This window comes from Apis cerana, linkage group LG16 (genome assembly GCF_029169275.1).
Source record: "Apis cerana isolate GH-2021 linkage group LG16, AcerK_1.0, whole genome shotgun sequence".
NCBI lineage: Eukaryota > Metazoa > Arthropoda > Insecta > Hymenoptera > Apidae > Apis > Apis cerana.
The window spans coordinates 374147-397151 of NC_083867.1; the positions used below are offsets into that span (position 1 = coordinate 374147).

Genomic DNA, 23005 nt, shown 5'->3' on the forward strand with positions numbered 1-23005 from the left:
ATCGTACTGATTCGATATCGTAGTGATTCGATTTATTAATATAATTTGTAAACAGTGCAATCGCATTAAAATAGCTAAAATATTATAGAAATTGACATTTCTAATAACTTTTTTTTATATAAATTTTTTATATAAATTTTTTAAAATATTTGCAAAAAAAATCAATTTGTAAATTAATTATTATTATACATATTCCGTCAATGTATAAATCAGTATGTAATTTTATCAACTATATTTTTAAATTTTTAATTCACAAATAGAGGAAAATGAGAAAAAAATGCAATTAAGCTGAAAATATTAAGTTTATGAAAATATTTAGATTATTTAGATTATTTAAATTATAAATTTCCATATTATTGTAAAAAGTAAAAATGGACATTACAAAATTAAATTATATAAATTTTTAAATATATATAATGATTACTATGAATTAATAAATTGATTTAAATGAAATTAGTAGATTGAATATAATTAATAAAGTGATTCGAAATATGGAAATGAAATAAAACTTTGTAATTCTTTAAAATTCACTATAGAAATTTTATATTATGAACAAAAATATAAAATGTATTAAATAAAATTTTAATTCTAATATTAGTACATATTCTAATATTTGGTTATAAATATTCACTATCTTCTTTGAATTATTTGTTGTTACAAGATATATCACATTATTTTAACAATCAAGTCGATACAATTTTTGCACAATAAAATGACGCGTAGTTATAGAATAAGTTGCTTATTCTTTTGGTAATATTTGTTTCTTTCACTATTTGTTTACTTTATATTACAATTTAGTTTTACTACTTAATTTATCACAGACAGTGAATATACAAATAAAACTTTGTTTAATTGAAATTAAATTGAATTATGAAATTATTTCTAGATACAATTCTATTTATAATTTTTGAAATATATAAATAAACTATTTTAATTAACGTATCATATGAATATTTAGTAATAATAGTAGTTTTTGCAACCACTTTTGGTTATCTCAACATAAACATAGTTTCTATCAGTATTAGTATTAATGTCATACATTTATAATATAAATTATTAGAATGAATTCACAGATAAACCAACACCAAATAGATCTCTACAAGAATATCTCGATTTCAACCTAATTGAAAGAAATTCAACTTAAAAAGAACTTAACAACAATAAATAAAAAATAAGTCATAAAAACAAGTCATAATAATAATCCAAGTAATTAACAATATGAATATCAAAAAGAATATTGCAATAGAAAAAATTGCGGGTATGAAATAGAAAAAATATCTGAACAGAAAACAATAAAATCTATCTTAAGAATATTGAATAATAAAATATACATATGTTTAGACAATAAATCGCAAAATAATAATTATTAATAAAAAATAAAAATAAGACCCATGTTAACATTGCAATCCTCCAATGACTCCAATGCAATCCTACCGAATGTTTTCTCAATTATATCAAATATAGAAATTGAAAATATATTTACAAAAATATTCGATTATACTCAAAAATATCCCCATTAAAAGGAAGAATGATGAACTCAAAATACATTCACATCCTAAGTTTTAGAAGGCAGATGTATGAATCTGAGAATGCCAAAAAAAATCACATTCATTTATTTAGAATAGAAAGCACATCTTAATTCATCACCAACTAAATTGTTTCATATGTAAACAAGAGAAACATAGATTGCCTCAAAACAAATTTAATCAGAAACAATAAAAATTCAGTCAAAGTTCTATCCAAATATTCAAACTGAAATATTCAAACTATCATTAAATAAAAAATTCATTGAAATAGATACAAGAGAGATCTCAAGCTATGGACATAATTATCAAAAGAACATTATCTCAAGCATCAGATAACTTTAATAATAATTTCAAATCAAATTATATAAGAAAAAAAAATAAAAGATATCAAATTCTATATTCCTATATTAGCAAACTTTCCTAAAAAAGCTATTAACTAGAAAGAAAAAAAAATAATTCAAGCGATATCTTCAGTGATAAATCATAAAAAACTCGAAGAAATGCTAATTCCAGTCCAAAAAAAGCTTGAAGTATAAAATCCAAATTCAAATTATATACTAAATTATACACAATTAAAGAAGCTTTTTAAAAAATTCCTTTGAATCCATACTTAACTAAAATAAATAAAAACTACAATTATATATCTGTTCTCAATGCTTAAAAAAATCTATCTCCTTCTGAAAGATGAGATATAAAAAACAAAATCCACAGATTCTGTAAAATGTTATAAAAACGTTAGTCATGTTTTTTAACATGTTTTAATGAAAAAAAGGATGTCATAGGATGACACAGAAAAAAAGATGACAAAAAAAAACCTTTGCAAGAAAGAATCGTATATCCCCACTTTAGACGCTGTTAATACACATACTACATAGAAAAGTTCTATAATTTGAGTATTCAAAATTGTAAAAATTATTATCATTTATGAAGTTATATTAAGCTAATCATCTAAGACTGGAAGCTGAAATATTTTCGAAATTACTAATTATTTTGATATAATATTAATATATGTCTAGCTTATTTGTATACATACAGTTATTATTTTAATTTGAATACAAAATTATATTTATAAATTAAATTATTGTTAGAAGTAATAATTAGCCTATACGTATAAAAAATGCACATATTATAAAAAATAAAAAAATTTTTATATTATATTGATAAGAAATATTTTGGATTCTATGCCTACGCTAATATAATGAAGTTTAAATACAGATCATTATTTTGGTAGACTTTTTCTGTCACAATCAGTATACAGATTAGTATATGTAACAAATACCGTGGTAGAAACAAAAATGCATTTAAAAATAGATGTTTCCTTCCACATTAATAGATAATTAGACCTACATTTTTTTCCACAAAATATGTTTCTAATAGTGAACAGTATATATAACTCTCCGAAAAACTGGATATTAAATATAGATATTACATAATTAGTGTATCAAATTAATGTATCAAATACCACAAATTATAATATATACATTATGCATACCCATTATGAAAATATTAATAATTCAATGAAACATAAATTACGCACATTATGAACAATTATAAATTATCTAAAAATTACATAATTCTATGCTTACAAGAAATAAACTTCAAATAGATCTTAATTAATGTAAAAATATATATGTGAATATTCAATTATAGAGTTGGACTACGATATGATTTGGAAGCTTAAAATTATTAAAATATTTTTCAAATCAAATGGTACTAGATATATATATGCTAACTTTCATAATAAACTTCCTACAGATAAGTCCGCCTAAGTTAAAATAAACGGAACATTCTTGATCCTAAAATAAAAATAGAAAATTATATAATTATATAATATAAAATATAAAATTATAAATTATTATATTATATTGGAGTTACCCAAGAGTCAGTTATGAGTATTTTATTCCTATTTAGAATCAATGACATTATAAATAAAAGCCCTAATTAAAATCGAGTATTCGCAGACGACAATCTATAATGGAAACAACTTAAATTTCTTAAGGAATCATCTATAATCATCTATAAATCATTTCCAAGAATAGCCAAATAAGGCCTAAAATTCTCTCTCTAAAAAACCAAATGCATTCTATTTACAAGAAAAAGAAAAACCTGCTAGATCTTGGCTGGACGGATCAAAACTACAAATCATAAACAGCATTAGATCTTTAGAATTTCATAGATAATAAATTAATTTGGATCACACATATGAAATATTTGAAAAAATCTTGCATTAAGAGATTAAATATATTAAACATACTAATCAATAATAATTCAAAACATTCTACTTGAGACATATATAACAATAATACAAAAATTGAACTAGAATTCAACAAAACATCATACCTTAAAAATAATAAAACTAATACAAAACACAGCTTTAAGAATATACATCACAGATGCCCAATAAATGGAATTTTCAAAGAAGTAAAAAGAAAATTCCTAAACTTAAAATATGTTATGAAAATCTTTATTTTATTTTAACCAATTCTATCTTCAAATATATCTTCTTAAACAGATACAGAATATTGTACAACAAGAAACTTAAGCTACCAATCTATTTTATCAGATTCTAATTTTAATTTCATTCATAATTGAAATCATCCCCAGAACGAAAACAAACAGAAATAGTCTCCTATAATAAAAGAAAACCACAAATACTAATCTGGAAGATTTCCTAAAAAAATTCGCAAAACAAAATAGAATACAGCATGAGATTCGTATAATTAAATAACTATTATATCGATTTTAAAAATAGTTTTTACAGACATCAAAATCAGATTTGAGGATTAGGATATATCATAGCAAATAATAAAAAGAACTTTACACAGAATGGCATTTTCACTGCCTATGCTATTTTAAAATACGCGAAATAGTAGCACGAAATAATAACAAATATAAGAGACTTATACAGAATTATTCGAATTAAAACATAGATACAATTATCATTTGGATATATCAAAGAATATCGGAAAATAAAACAACTTTCAAAGAATTACCAAAAAAACCATTAACTTTCCATTGAATGAAATAGTTATTCTATTTTCTTATCAAGATAATTGTTAACTATATAAAAACAATCGCAAAAAATGAATGGAATATAATATGCAAAATCACTAGAATTATCTAAATAGAAAAGAATATTATCCAGATTGAGAACAGGCCATATTAAAATAAATCATGAATATTTAATAAAAAAAAATAGAATCACTCCTCTGTAAGTTATGCCAAAGTCAAATATAATTAATCATATATTGTATGAATGCAACAAAGCAAAAATACAACGTAAAACCAGATTTAGTAACAAACGAGAACCACATATGAAACACAATAAATTATCTTAAAGAAATAAATTTTTTAAAGATATAAATCACCTAAATCAAATTATCACTCATAATTTCGTAGTAAATGCGACAAAAAAAATAATACATTCAATTGAATATAATTTTTGGTAAGTTTATTTTTAAATTTTAAAAATTATTGTTATTTTTTATTATTCATATTAAAGAATTCGCTTTTTTGTATAATTAAACTAATGTGAAATTTTGGAAGGAAATAATGAAATTTTTTAAATTAAAAATGGATATTATTATTTCATCTCTTGTCATAATTTATATTTAGATGTAATTTTAATAGAATTAAAATTATGCTTTTAAAAATAATTAGACATATAAAAAAATCATCACCGAATGATGACATAATGAAAAGTAAATCATTTGTAATTCGTATTATTAGATAAAAATATAACTTATGAATCATTAATGATCGACTCGTAACGTGTTAAAATAAAATTGAAAATTATTATGATTTTGCTTCTTGAAGTTTATGAAAAACGTTTATTCTAAATAATTGTATTATGAAAAAAACTTCAGATATCAGTTATATCTTAAATTAATATCAGTTTTTATATCAATTTTTATACCAATTCTTGAATTAATAACTATTAATACAATGAAAACTTTACATTCATCAAAAAATAAATCGAAAATGTTAAATAAAATATTTTCATATAAGACTTTCGAGAAAATATTCATTAAATGAATATAAATATTTAATTATTTCGAATTGCTATAGTTTGTTACTTTGATTTAGATTTATATATAAATTATATATAATTGTTGTGTCAAAATTATTAGAAGATATATCTTTTCTAATAAAAAGAAATTTAATTTTTACAAAATCAGCACATTTTATTTATCAAATGAAAAATTTTTTGAATAAAAATTATTAAAATTAAATTGAATATTATGCTCTCTTGATTTCACACTATTTCGAATTTTATTTATGGAATCACATCAAACCGATTGTTTATTCATAAGAAATTAGGAAGTTTTGATCAATAAAAGAAAGAATCAATTTTGCGTTTAATATAAGATGGAAAATATAAAAATTAAAAAATATTCAAAAATTTAATATCATTATAGAGAATAATTGTGTATTTGACAGAATATATCGTATATGTTGTCAAAATTATCTAATTAATTTATTTATTATAATTCTATATAATCTTACTTCATGAAAAAGTTCAATAATTATGTTAAAAATAAAAAATTCTAAAATGAAAACATTAAACAGTTTTTTTTATTTCTTTCATTCTTTATACTATAAATCTTTTTATCAATAAATACTAAAAAAAATTATCATGTATGTGTAACATACATGTTATAAAATGAAATTTAGAAGTTTTTTTTTTAGATTATCGCAAAACAAAATACAATAAAATATAATAAAGTTTCTATTTGAAATAAAAGAAAAAATTTATTTTCTTTTTTATTCTGTTTCATAATTGAAACTATTGATTAAAATTTCACATGAAATATTGGATTAAAACAAGAAAAATTATAAATTTCTTGTTTAAAATAAAAAAAACAATTTATTTGAAAACTTTTTCTTTCTTACATTTTTATGAAAATGTGAATTATAACATAAAATTAAAAAAAATAATCAAATTTTCATAGATTAATTTTATCACTTTAAAAAGAATTTAGATATCAAAAACAAAAAATTATAATATACATATTCTCAAATTTCAAAAATTTTTGAATTTGATTAAAAATATTTCCTTCTATATTTTTTTTCTAAATATGATATTAATATTGCTATCATTATTTTCATCATTATCATTTTCATATTTTCATATTATTTTTACGTCATGATTTAGATTTTATGAATCTTATTACGTACACTTTTAAATAATTAATATTATAATAATTAATGATATAAAAAAAATTAATAATATAAAAAAAGAGCATTTCTTACTCTTCTCTAAATAATAATATTTTCTATATCAAAAAAAAAAATAATTTTAAAGAAATTTTTTTATTTTTATGAAATATAAAATTATTATCAATTTTTATTTTAATAGTTAAAATATCTTTTGCATCTTTAACACTGAGTGCCAATATATTTTCTGCGAATCCAAATATTAACATGCATTTGAAGAACATTTTATAAATTTTTAATTTTTATAATACCTATAGTCTACAACATATTTTATATGAAAAAATAATACCTATAGTTTAATTTTTTTATTTTATATTTTATATAACTTTATAAAATATTGAAAAGACAGAGAATAAATATAATTAGAAATATCGAATGTAAAAATGTATTCAATGAGAATAATGATGAAAACAATGTAATTCCAATAAAACAGAAATACAAAAACAGCATTATATTAGATTTAAATTCTGATCAGAATGGATTTGGAGAACATAAACTAAGAAAACTATAAAACAACATTCAAGAGCTTTTGGATACGCTTGAATTAGATAAGAAAGCAGAAATAACAAACAATATAATGAAATAATATTAATTGGAAAAATTTGAAAAAAATAAAAAATCATTTTCTCTTATAGAAATCAGTAAATTAGAAAACTTACTGGCTATCATACAAAAACAATGTTTTTTTTGTTTATAAACTTCTTTATAAATAAAAGAAAGTAATAAATCTCTTCATAAACAAAATAAATAAATATATCGAAATTAGAAATTAAAAATTAAAAAAGAATAATTTTTTGCAACTTTTCAGTTATAAATCAATGGATAAATCAATCGATAAATAAATAAATCAAGAAAAAAATAAAGATATTTTTATAATTGATTATATGGATATGATTTACTTATCTTGTTTATCAAAATATTAGTCACAAAATGCATTGTATAATAATATAAATTTAAATTTAATTATGTCACGTAATGGATTTCAATTTTTATTAAATAATATGCATATTACTAATAATGAATATTGATAATATTACAGATTTATCAAGATATTATCTTAATCCAAATCTATCATTTCAATAGATCTCTAACAAAGTTATGACTCCAGAAAAAGATTTTGTAATTAAGGAAATACTGATTTTATGACAAGGCAAATTTATTTTGACAGTACATCACAAATAAAGCACACAAATATAGTATTAAAATTTTTTAAATTAAGTACAAGAGATATACATAAACTATGAAAATTTATTCAGAAAAATCGGCAAATGATATAAAAGAAATCGGATTATCACGCATATTTATTAACTAATTAATTTATTTATTAATGTATTAATAATTAATTTATTAATTTATTATTTATATAAAAATTATTAGATACGGAATAATATAGACATTTTTATACAAGTTAGTTATTCTTGAATCGTAAAACTCATTCCGTTAATATTAAAAGAACGATAAGAAATTTTTACACACAGAAATTACAAAGCATCAATATAAGAAAGATGAAATGATATTTAGAGAAAACAACAAAAATATTATTTTTAAATATCGAGATATTTAAAATATAATTGTGTGACATATTATAATTTTTATATTCTCAACTAAAAAATTCATATTGCCAATTCAAAATAAAATATCTTGTTTTCTTATCCTTTTATATATTTAAATATGCATATTATTTCATTTTTTATTTTTTTTATCTTCTCAATATTTGTAATTATTAAAATATTATTTATAAAAATGAATAATAAATAAATATATTTAAAATTGAAATTGATAATTTCAATTTTCTATACATTATATATTTCTATTTCTATATTTTAATATTTTATATGAATGAAGAATAATTGAATAAATATAATAAAAATATTAATATATTGAATATTCATTAAGTTCTCAAAAGGTTCAAGATATTCAAGATATTCAAAATTTTTAAAATGATTAAGATTTTGAAGACTTCCAAGATTTTCAAATTAATCAAGAATTTCAAAAATTTTTAATTTTCAAATCATATACAAAATGATTTAAATAAAAGATAATAATTGTAAAAATATAAAAATTATAAAAATATATTGTAGATATAATTGTAATTAAAATTTATAAAATACATTAATTCAACTACTTAATTCAAATATTAATTTTTATTCTCATTTAGCTTTACAATAATGAATATGAAAATATTACTAACATTATTCCTTTAAGCAATATTATAAAAATTAAATTTAAATATATTTTCCAAAATTTTATTTAAAAATAAAATATATAAATTTCAAAATAACAACTATTATTATTATTACTATTGAATATAAAGTCTTAAATGTTATAAATGATTATTAATTTTTTTATAAATTTATATTTATAATATCAAAAAATTTTATACTATATAAATTAGTACATTGTATAAATTCACAATTTTGGCATTTTTGTATAATTAATTTATTTAATTTTCTTAAATGGATATTATTTATATCAGAATTCAATTCACAATTCCACTATTCTAATATTTCAAAATATAATATAAATATATAAAGAAATTAAAATATAATGAAGATATATATTAATTTTATTAAATTTAAAATATAGTAAACAATCCTTTCTAAAAATAATTATTATATATTTGAAATGTAGACAATATTAAAAAAAATGAATCTATATTTTCATTATACAATTCATAATATTTTATTTAAACTATTTTGTAATTATTTAAAAATATTGCAACTTTTTAACAATTGAATATAAAATAAAACTAAAAAATATATATATATACATATATATATACATATTATACATTTTTATATATATATAATTTATAAATAATAAAAAACATAATAACATAAATTAATACATTTTATAATATATAATAATACAATTTAATTTAATATAAGTTTATATTATTTTGAATATTAAAATATTTAATCGAAATTTAATAAAATACAATTAATAGAAATATATATAAAATAGAACATATTTTATATTATATTTAGCATTTAGCATTTAAATATCTTTAACATTTACTATAAAATATAAAATTATTATAAAATGTGAATATGTGAATATTAATATTTATTAAGAAAAAAATATAATGTAATTTCATATAATTCAGATTTTAATATCATAAGTGGCAAAGATTTGAATTTATTATTATTATAATATAAAAAGAAACTTATTGAATATTTGAATGTTATTGAATCAATTTTATTCGTACAAGAAATTTATACTATAAAATAAACAGAATTATTTGTATTCTAACAATAAAAGTAATAATGTATAATATTTTAACAATCAAAAAAAAGAACAATTATTTAACATTTATTTTATATTATTTTATATATTTTCAATCAGGATTTAATGAAAGAAAAATGATTAATATCAAATTTTATTCATGCATGTAAAAAAATTAAGTTATATATAAATTGAAAAAATATTTAAAAAAATAAAAAATAATAATTTGAAATTGTAAGAATACAAACAAAGAAAAATTTTTAAATATAAAAATTTACTATTTTACGATGTTTTATCTGCAATTGATTATTTTTATATTACATATTATATATATTATTAAATAAAGTACTTTACCATTAATTCCATACGATTAAACATATAATATATATTTAGCAAACTATCACATATTTGTTTACATGGAATATTTTTGTATGGAATATTAGAAGATTATTACTTTTTCACTAAATAATTTCCTTTATTTAAAATAAGTTAATAATTTATTTCAAACTTTTCACTAAATATTTTATTTATAAGATTACAAATTAAAGTTTTTTAATATTATATCACAACTCATTAATTTTACAATTTTTAATAATAAACATGATCAAAGAAAATTCTATATTCAACATCACATTCACATTAAAAGAAAAAAAAAAACAAGAACCTAGAGAGGAAATAAGATGACATAATTATACACTGCCTATTAGAATGTTAAGATACGTTTTCATGTAACAATTGTGAATTTTATTATTTAGAATCACAACATTAAATTTTATAATTTTTGAAATCAATTAAATTTGATCATGACATATAATGTATTATACGATGTTACAACAAGAAAAATCATACATACATTTAATACAAATTTATTGAAATTATCAAAAAATAATAACAAATACAGAAAAAAATTAGATTGATAAAATCTTATTCATATAATTGCTATTATATATAGATATTATTTATAATGATAAGATAAAATTATTAGTACAACATTATTAGAAATGCAACTTGGTACACAATAGCAACTTATGTTTACGTTATGCTAATATAACTGAAATATATATAATAGAAAAATTAAAAATTCTAAAAATATTAAATATTATTTATTATAACTGAATGCAAAAATACATACTTCTTATTAAATTAAAAAGTTTGATGAATATTCTGAGGATATTTGTACTTCAATTTTAAGAGAAAATAAATGCTTTAGATTGTTAATAATTTAAACTATCTTAATTTTATAATTACACGGAATTGATGAAATATCCGGAATAAGCGAAGATTTTCTTTTATAAAAACTGTATGAAAAAAATAATGAAATTTAATAATAAAATTATAAATATAAAATTAGCTCAAAATATATTGTCGAATTTTTTTCTTAAAAAACATTGATATGTTATATAAAATTTTATATAAAAAATATTAATATATTTTATATATTTTATATATATAATATAAACTTTGAAAATTGTTATTCTATTTTTCATATCGCATCACAAACAAAATATAAATGGATTTAAAAAAATGAATTTAAAAAAATGGATTAAAAAAATATAATAAATTATTATAATTTTAAAAAGAATGAATGTTCTATATAAACTGTCATAAAGATACTCATAAATTTATTTCATCCGTCATTAATATCAATAATATCATTATCTATACATAAATATACATATATATATATATTTATTATATGACAAATAAAAAATCCTACAGAAGATAAAAATACAAATGAGAAGAAAAATATTTTTAAGAGTTAGGAAATTGACAAAAATATAAATAAGTAACTATAAAAACAACTAAAAAAAAAATTGTGAAAGAATTAGAATTGATAGGTCAAAAATGTGTTCGATTTTGAAATAATACTAAATATGTTAATGCAGATAATTATGAAAAATTTAAAATGAAATTATATTTGTAACATTCATTTTATATAAAATCTTACAATTACATGTAATATAGAATAAATATTTTTTTTTATGATTCATAATTTTTTTAGAAATATAACGAAAATCTAAGTATATATAATTTAAAATCAATAGATTATATAATAGGAATTACATGCCTCAACTTGAGTAGTCATCAATATGTAGTATATTGATATATATACAATAGTATAATATCGATTAAGAAATCATGAATATATATTAATGAAATAACAATATAAGTCAAAAATAACTTTGACACAAGACTCTGGAATTGCAGAATTTGAAAAATTATTTTATTATTCTTTTAAATTTTAAGTAAAAACATGAAAATGTTGAAAAATATGAATTTTTAATTTTTGAATGAAGTTTTTAATTTTTTTATCACAGACTATATTTTACTTTAATTTAATTTATTTTAATTTTTTAATTATTAATTTTTGTTTTAAAGATATTCTTTTTTTATTTATTTATTATTTTTTTAGTACTTTCATAATTATTAATTGATAATATAATTGAAAATAATTCTATCTCATAAAATAGGTTAAATAGGTTAAAAAAAATAAGAAAATATAGAATAAAATTTTTTTGCATAAAATTTTGTTTTCAAGAAAATCGATTTTAATTAAATATTCATCGATAATATTTGATATTCGATTTAATATATCTAACTATAGCTCTTTCAAATTTATTTATGAATATTTTTAGTATCCCGTTTTATAACATTGAACATTGAGAGATTTTTTAAATGAAAAATATTAAAGTTTAATTAAGTGGAAGATTAATAATTAGACATTAAGTTTTTTAGATCTCATATCACTTGACTTTTATTTACAAAATCATATTAAATCAATTTTACATTTAATTAATTAAAACAGCAAAACATATTCATAGAAATTTTTTTTGTAAAATATAATTATATATTTACTATGATTATGATCATTTCTCTAAATTTATTGTAAATTTAATATTTTGTTTTATTATATATTCTTCATTATTTATAACAAAATTAGAAAAAATAAACTATAAGATTATTACATACATTAATATACATTAAATCATAGTCAAGTATATCTGACGATTTAAAATCGATTTTAAAATCGAAAACAAAATCTACGAAAAAAATTTATTCTATATTTTCGACTTATTTTTTTATATAAAATAACTTTTCTAATTGTAAGAGATTCTATATTAAAATCTAATAATAATATTTTTTTTATAATTTTTATAAAAAAATTATAAAAAAATCATAGTTCTGCTGTTTTTTGCCATAATCTAAATTTTATGGAATTGAATAATATATAAATATATAAAATCAATGTTTTACAACAATATTTTTTTTTTGTTTTTAAACAAAACTGACAGATGGTGATACCAGATAATGAGTATTTTTAGCAATCCAACAAAATCAATGTTGAGAACAATATGTGTTTGCTATTGTAAAAGTTTATTTTATGTGTTATAAATATATTATTTTATTATTTATTATTTTTGTATCTTTATAATAAGTTTTCTAGATTTACAATAGATTATGGATCCAAATCTCGATATATAATGACTAACAATAAAAACATTGTAAAGTGACAAAGGGAATTGAAATAACGATAAAAGTGCACATTTTGCAATTCAAAAATTAAATAATGACAATTATATTATAAATTGAACTTTTTATTGATTAAAGAAAAATTATAAAATATATAAAAGAATATGATAAAAGATGAAATATCTGATCCAATGATTTCCTTATGATTGCAAAAGGATAATAAAGTACATGTTACTATTAGATTATTATGGAAGACAATTAAAAATTACAATACAGGAAAAGCAAGGAAAATAACACAAGAGGAAATTCTTTGAAAAATTATTAACAAAAAACTACATTAACACACAATGTTAAAATGTTTATATAGAACATTATATAGAACAAAATGCTGCAAAAAATAGTGATATGGAAGAATACATTATTAGAATAATTTTATTTTGAAGAATTGGCGACTCTTGAAAGTACCAGATAAATTTATGGCAATAATGTTACTATTTTTTATTATAATTTAAATTAAATTAAATATTATTAAAATTCTATAAAAATGTATAATGTATAATGTATATCATTGTGCATTGAATGATCAAGAACTATAATGAAGAAGAAAAAGTTAACTTCTTCGTGGCATTCAACAAATTAATATTCGTGTAACAGATTATATTGGTTTATTCATTAAATTAATTAATAGAATTTAAAAGAAAAATTCTAAATTCTGTAGATGAAAAGTTAATATCTCTAGGAAATAAAAACCAAGAAAATGAAAGAAAAAAGTATTACATTGTTCTAAGAGATAAAATCACAATAAGGAATATTCTTTATAATTTTTACAAAAATGAACCAAAAAATTGTTTTCATTTAAATAAAAAATGAATAGAAAGATAATATTTTTATAAAACAATAATAAAAAAAATTATTTTTTATTTTTAAAAAATTATGTACTAATTTTTTCATATCATATCAATTTATTTTCATTAAACATTATTTTTTTATAATCTGTTTATGAAAAAATATTTTTTCGGAATCTTTTTTTTTTTTAATTTCTTTACAGTAAATTCTTTTCTTCACAGCTTTTTCATAACTTCATAACTTTTTTTTGTTTCAGAAACAAATAGAAAAAAAATTAATGTCAAATGTGAACTATACGATTTCAAGAAAATGACTTTATCATAAACAGATATAAGTAAGTAAATATAACAAAATATATAAACTATATTGATGGTGATCATATAAAAAAATAAGTATGTAATTTTAAAAATAAAGAATAAAGAATTTTTCTTATTTTTTTTTCAAAATATATCTTATTAATTGTGTATATATATATTTATATTTTACTTATTTTAATATACTAAAAAATCAAAAAAATGTACTGTCATATAATAAAAATGGCATAAATGTTTTAAAAAATATAAATCTCTCGCATCGTTATATAATTATCCATGTTAAATGACAAAATCAATCAAAGGAATCTAATTAATTTTCAAGGCAAATTCCCTAACTGATTACCAGATGAATGCAAACTTTCAAAAATTCATCTCAAACATTTTAAAAATTTTTGTGAAAAAATCATCTGTGATAGATATATAATGCACTGTATTAGTCTATTTTCGTAAATGAAACATCTTTGAAATATAAAAAAAAAAATAATTTTTTCATTTGGAAAATATAAGAAATATGAACAATTCAACTTAATTAAATGAAATAAAATATGAGAAAAAACATTTTAATTCAATGAAATATTAAAATTGTGATATATTAATTACATGATATATTAAAATTGTTATTTCCATATATATATGAGCTAAATCTTATTAAATGGATATAATTAAAATGAAAAATAACAAAATCCTTTCATATTAATTATATATTTCTACATTAATTTATGTAATGAAATAAATCACAAAAATTAACTGAAAAAATTACTTCTATGATATATAAAAAAGAAATCATGTAATATTTGTACTAATAGAAATATCCTAATAGAAGTATAAAAGTAATATAATAAAAGCATCCTAATTAAAAAATGTCCTAATAGAAAATAAAAATAAAATACTAGAAAATAAAAAAGTCTAAATAAATAGTAACTTAACAATAAAAGAAAATAAATTTATAATAATATATATAATGCCAAAGTGAAAAAGTGCATATTAAAATTAAATATGAATTAATACAAAAATTGTTTATAATTAAAGTTAATATGATGAGATAAATATATATAAATATAAATGTAATTTTTTTTATTTTCTAATATAGTATGGTTGCATTAAATTGTTACAAATGAAATAATGATTGATTTCACAAATCTATTAAAATAATTAAAATTTAAGATATAATAAAATATAAAATATAAAAATAATATAAAATAATAATATAAAAATATAAAAATAATATAAAAATATAAAATATAAAAATACAAACTATAATTAAAATATCATAGAATAATATTTGTTCCATATTAATTTAAAATTTGAAACTATATAAATAGAATTTTAATATTATTATTTTATCAATTGTCTTATTATAAAGAAGTAAATTGTTCATTTTAAAGAATGATGTACTTCAGAATCAAATTGAAATGTTTTCTTATGTATTAATAATATAAGTATTTTCTATATATTTAAAATGTAAATAATATAACATATAATAATAATAACATATAAAAAATCATTTTGAATGTTAATAGTTCTGAAAAAAATTACATTAAAGGAAAAAATAAATGAATCAAAGTTTAATAACAATCAATTAAATTAATTAAAACAAGTAATATAATTAATAATTTATATAATAATATTAAATAATTTTATATAATTTTGATCTTTTTATAGGCAAGAAGTATTGAGTCAAATTTTAATCAATATTATTTTTAATAAAATTATAAATGTCAATAATCTTATTAAAAATTATTTCATAATTTTATTACTTCATTTAAGATTATTTCATCAACATTTGAATATATTATAATATATTATAAATTCAATTAATTATAATTCAATAATAATTCAATATAAGTACAATTAATTATTTGTTATAAAAATCAATTAAATAACTATATATTTTATGTTCAATAGAATATATTAGAATATATAGAATGTAATATAATATATAAGTATTAAAAATCAGATATGTAATAAAATGTAATAATCAGAAATGTAATGAAGATATGAGTACATATATTAAGAACAATAATGAATCAAAGTATATTACAAGAAAAATAAAGTGAAATATTAATAAGAACATTAAAAATACTAAATAAAATTGAAAAAAATTATATATCTATGACTCTAAGAGATTGAAAGAGAAATTATGACAATAATAATTAAACACATTAAACAATAAAATGAATCAAATATAAAAAATAACAAAGAATTCAAAAAATTACTATGTATTTTGCTTAAAAAAATAATGAAAAATGAATAATTTATACAACTTAATGTAATTTATAAATATAAAAAATCAATATAATTTATGATTATAATAGATAATTTAAATTTATTTATAAATAATACTTATTATGTATATAGTAAGTTTTATTATATATATGTATAACTATTTATATAAAAGAATTTTAATAAAAATTATTAATGTAACAGTATTGAATTATAATTCATAAAAATGTATACAATGTAATTATATACATATATACATATAATAATAACATTAACAAATTAATACCAAAATAAGAAAAAGTTCTAATTCATGTCAAAGAGAAAATTTATATCAAAAAATTACTAATAAAAAAATGGTATTTTTTAAATTTATTTTTATTTGTAAAATATCTTTGTCTGATTGCATTATTGCATTCGGTATAAGAAATTTCTTATATATTTCAATATATATTTATTTTATAATATTTTTTATTGTAAAAATATAAAATGTAATATAAAATATTATAAAATGAATAATGAAATGTTTTTTGTCAAATAATAAATTATTCAATTAGAATATTAAATTACATTTTATTATATGTTATTACATTTGATATTATTATAATTTTATTATTATATTCACATAAATAAAATCTGATATATTTTCTAAAACTATCAATATCATTTTGCGCATATATATTTAAATTATAAATATATATCAAATTATTTGTATCAAATATAAAATATATAAAATAAAATAACATATTTTAAAATAAATTAGATTGAATTTCATTTTGGGATATCAAAAATTGTTGATTTTCATACTTCTAATATTTGACAAATAGGATCCAAAAATCTAATTTAAAGATTTAAAAGTAATTTAAATACTTTTAATTTTAAATATTTACAAAATTTCATTTACATATTAAAACGTTTGATTTTTATTTATTACACGAATAAAACTTATTTGCAATAAAGATTATTTAAATATGATAAATTCGATTATAAATATAATACATATTGTTTTATACATATTTGATATAAATCGATTTGATAATGTAATAAAAAACAACTTGAAATAAAATATCGAAGTAATAGTCATATATTAGCATTACTAATAATATATTGTGATCGGGAAAAAAATCTATTTCAATAATATTTTAAAAATATTATTTAATATATTTTAAATATCCATCATTCACGTCCAAACTTTGCTCAGTATAGAAGTATAGATAAATATAATATTCTTAACCTATTAAATAAACTGCTTAAAATTATTAACTTTACTTTTTTATTATTTCAATAACTTAATCAATTTGACTTTTTGATAGATTTCTGAATTTAAAATTAAAATTTTTAGATTTCATACATTGAAAATTTTTAGACAATAAAATTATTAAAATAATTGTTTTCTTTATATATATACTATATATATATTTCAATAATTTTTAGTAGTTAAAATTAATATTAATCTTAAATTATCAAGACAAATTATAAATTATTAATTGTTAATCAAATCGTTAATTATTAATAAAGAAATATAGAATAGATATCTTATAAAATTTGACTTGATTCAGTAATTTTATGCATTAATAACTCATTCAGTAATTATATGAGCACTAGGTTTTATTTTAATTACAAACTTTTTAAAAAGACGATTTAATTCAATAAGTTACTAAAACGATTAATTTAATAAGTTACTAAAATGATTTAATTGAATAAATTTATTTTGTAAGATTTTTTTTAGTAGAATAGGCTTTTTATACTACTTGCTAATAATTTAGTAATAATTAAATTTATTCAAACGTATTTTTTTATTATAATTCAATTTCAACTTTTATTTGAAATATATTTTTTTATACTATTAGAAATAATTAGAAAGAATATACATTATTATGCTAAACATTCATATGTATATATATTAGACATTTGATTTTATATTATGACATAAGATATTATTAATTTAAAATGTATGAATCGTCATATGTTATATGTATATTTACATTATATGTTTAATATGTTCTATATTTATAATGTATATTTATTATCAATACATCGTTTATAGAAACTTTCAATACTTAAATAAAATTCAATTTAAAATTATTTAAAATTTATAACTTAAAAACAATTTTTCTATTTACTTTTTTTATCAATTTTGATTTTTATTTATTTAGTAAGAACTTATAGTTTAATGTTTGCACTTTCAAATTATTAAACAAAAAAATATACGCAAAAAAAAATTCAAATTAGAAACAAAATTATAATTTCTAATTTAAAGTATAATAAAAACTATTTTTTTAGGGACATCCAAATATATGAACATCTATTTTTTGTATATATTTTCTATAAATAATATTATATTTTATAAAAAATAATGTATCTATCTTTCACTTTTTATTTTTCAGAATATTAAAAATAAATATTCAATGTTAATGTGTAATTATCAATTAAATGAATTATATCGATTAATTCGATACATTTTATCTTATTTTAAATAAAATGATTAATGATGAAAGTTATTTATGTATTTTTCAATATTAAAAATGAATAAAATATTGACAGGACAGTAAAAACAATAAATAAAATGTTAATCTTAAACGGATATAGCTGAATGAATATATTTAATTATAATTGCGCGTATCTATTTACAAAACATTTGAAGTATGTGTATCGAAGAAAAACAAATAAATACCAATTAGTGTTGTTGTTGATAACATTCAATAATAAAACCACAAATAAAATTTCAGTGAATTTCAAATTCTATAATATAAAATTAAGGATTATTAAGAAGTAAAACTCAAATTTAAATATAAATAAATTTTATTATTCATATAAACTTATATTTTATTATATAAATATATATAATATTTTTTTGTTTCTATTTCTTAACAATATAATAATAATAAAAAAAAGAGAAAAATATTGTAGTTTCTTATTAAAATTATTATACATAAATTTTATCTATAAGAACATATCTATATAAAATCTACATAAAAATTGTTATATTAAAAAAATTTAAATATATTAAAATTGTCATTGCTTACTTTCTATCTTCCACAAGAAAAATATTTCATTTATATTTTTAATAAAATTTAAATATATTTATATAAAATTTAAAATTTAAATATAATGAATTGATATTTGATAAATTTTTATCTTTTCCCAAAGATGAATTTTTATAATTTTTTTTTTATAGTTTATTCCTTTTCCTCCTATAATGAAAAATAAAATATAAAGAAAAAATCTAACCATTATATATCCTTTTTTCTTTATCAAAATCAAAAATATAAAATATAAAAAAAGAAAATTATTGAAATTATTGAATTCAATTATTGAAATAATATAAATTAGATAAATCATGAAATCCTTAAAAAATTAAAAATATTAAATAATATTTTCTTAAAAGTTAACTAAAAAACTAAATTAAAATTATTTTCTACTTAATTATTCTTTTTTTGAAATTAATTTTTAGAAATTGAAAACTAATTTTTACAAATAAATATCTTATTAATTGGTAATTGATATTAACATGGATTAATGGATCAATATTTTCTTGCACTCTAATAAGAGTTTGGGAAATATGAAATATTACAAAATAATTATTTATTAATTTCATTAATATAATTATTAATCTTTTTAATCTATTATTAATTTCATTAATAATTACATTAATTATTAATAAAATTATTTTATATTAATTATATATTACATATAATATTATTTTATTTTTATATAACATAAACATAAATATAAATATATGTATTTACGTATTGCTTGATGTTCGCAATGGACGCAATTGATATATTTAACTAAAAATTATTTATTTTCATATTATTTCGAGATTAATTAAAATTAGTATAGTAATATTAATACTTACTATTGAATTATGTGAAGTAGATGTATTAGCTTTAAAATAGTCAATTATGCCTAATAGTTTATATTCGTTACGTCGTCGTTGATCGATAATTTTATTTAGATGTATTGCTCCTGTATGTTTAGATATCTATAAATTAAAATTAGAAAATATTAAGCAAAATATAAAGCAATATAAGTTAGATAATTTTGTATGACAAAAATCAATGATTTGTAATTTATTCTATTTATTTCAAAAAACCTTGTCTAATGTTCAAATGTTTTATATTAATGTCAATATTAATGACTTATTGTATATTTGTGTTTTGATCAATAGATTCTAGAAATGATGTTTCTTTTGGACAATACACATTTTCAATAAATTCAGATATTGACAATAATCATATATTGTGAAATCTCATCTTTTTATTATAGATTTGTTACAATATTGATATATATCTATAATTTTATGAAACTATACCAAATCTATAAAAAAAATTATTAAAAGAAAATAAATAAAAAGATATAATTAAAATATATAAAATATTAAAATATGTTTTTGTTTTTACATTACATTCAAAGCTATGTATATTGCATAACTAGTCTTTTGAAAATTCATTTTCAGGAATAATAAAAGGAATACTATTATGATCATTTATTTTTTGCACATTTTGCAATGCTCTAAATAAAGCTTATCGAATAGATTAAAAAATCATCAACTGAAATATAAATGCAAAATAGTAATAATATTTTTTATATCATTTTAAAATATATATATATATATATTAATCTTTATTCTTACTGTCAACTTTAATCATTTTTATTAACAACAGGAATTAAATTTGTTCTAATAAATAATGATGGAAACTTACTTGTTTGTTTCTAAAACTTTAATTCATTTGTTAAACATATATGAAAAATCATTTTATTCATTTTCTAATTCTATGAGGATTTGTTGAATGTATTTGTTGAATAGTTTCAATTGCATCATTTTTCTATACCTAATACTATTTTCACCTTTAGCACTTCATGATAAATATTTTCAATATTATTTTTAAGATTAAATTATGTAACTGTAAATTCTGCTGAAACAAAATTCACATTTGTTAATTCCTATTTTCTTTTTGTGAAATCAATTTACATGTATAATAAATGTAATACATGTAATAAAAATAAATTTTAATTTTTGTAAATCTGTAATAAATAATAATTATTTAGTTATTAGGTAAATTAAATAAATCAAGTTCATAAATCAAATCATTTTTTCGAAAAAGTAAATTATTATAAAAATTATAGATTTTTTAATATTAAATTAAAATTTATATTTAATAAGACAAAAATCTTATTTTGTTAATTTCTTATTTAATATTTTACAATTATAATAATTTTATGAAAATATTGATATACTGATATAATATTAAAAGTTACAAAATATTTTAATAATAAAATACATAAATATATAACCTTTTAGAGTAGTGACTTTAAAAAATAATCAAATAATCGAATTAAACTATAAAAAATTATCTAAAATTATATTTAAAAAAAATTATATAAATTCTTACTTTCCATTTTACATTTTGAATTTGCTGTAACATCTTTTAAACTATTGAAAGGTTATCATGTTATTGCTTTTGCTAATCGACCATAAAGAAATAAAATGCAGTTTTTAACATATTGTATAAATTATTATAGATTGTTGATTCTTTTGAATTTAATTTATAAACTTTTATAGTACCCATAGTCACTTGATATTTATTAATAATGCCATTTTCAATTAAAAAAAATTAATATTTTTGAATTCCAATTTTAAATGATTTTAATTTTGAAAAATATATTAGCAATATATTTTATAAAATATAGTAGCAAGGTAAATTTTTATACATATACATACTATAAATAAAAATTTTGTATAATTCTTCTCTAAATTTGAATTAAAAAAATAAAATATAAAAATTATAATATATTATATAAAACCAAAGAAATAAAAACAAATGGAACGTCATAGAGATAATGAAAATGTATTTCTCATTCAGGACATATGTGTCTGTATATATATATATATATACATATTACGTTCATAGCATATAACATAATATTTTATTTGAAAATTTATCAAAAATAAGATTTAAATAAATCAGATTTAGATTTATTTGTTTAGCTAATTTTTCATTTTTTACATTATAAATGATCTAAGAGAATGAAGTAATTGATAGAAGAAATAAATATTTATTTTATTTCTTCAAGTATGTTTTTAACCTAATTAAGTGAAATCCAGAAGTTTTGTAACCTTTTTATGAATTTTTAATGTCTTATAATATATTGATTTATATACAATTTTTCATATAAAACATA

General features: G+C 17.0%; 1 protein-coding gene and 1 long non-coding RNA gene across 3 annotated transcripts in view; both read right to left on the reverse strand.

Annotated features, from left to right (window-relative positions):
* LOC107995580 (protein maelstrom homolog) overlaps positions 1–10632 on the reverse strand; it is a 278703-nt gene extending 268071 nt beyond the window's left edge. Inside the window, exon 1 of the mRNA XM_062086226.1 lies at positions 10323–10632. The gene's annotated coding sequence lies outside the window, so the exon portion shown is untranslated. The remainder of the gene's footprint in view (positions 1–10322) is intronic.
* An 8971-nt stretch (positions 10633–19603) lies between these two features.
* On the reverse strand, positions 19604–22678 carry LOC108004213 (uncharacterized). Of its 2 annotated transcripts, none has more exons than XR_009832974.1 (4): positions 22216–22678; positions 21526–21735; positions 20679–20804; positions 19604–20013 (listed from the first exon to the last, which is right to left on the reverse strand). It is a non-coding gene; the product is annotated as an uncharacterized LOC108004213 (long non-coding RNA). The 2 variants fall into 2 exon arrangements; XR_009832975.1 differs by having other exon boundaries at positions 19604–20610.
* Between the last annotated feature and the right edge of the window lie 327 nt (positions 22679–23005).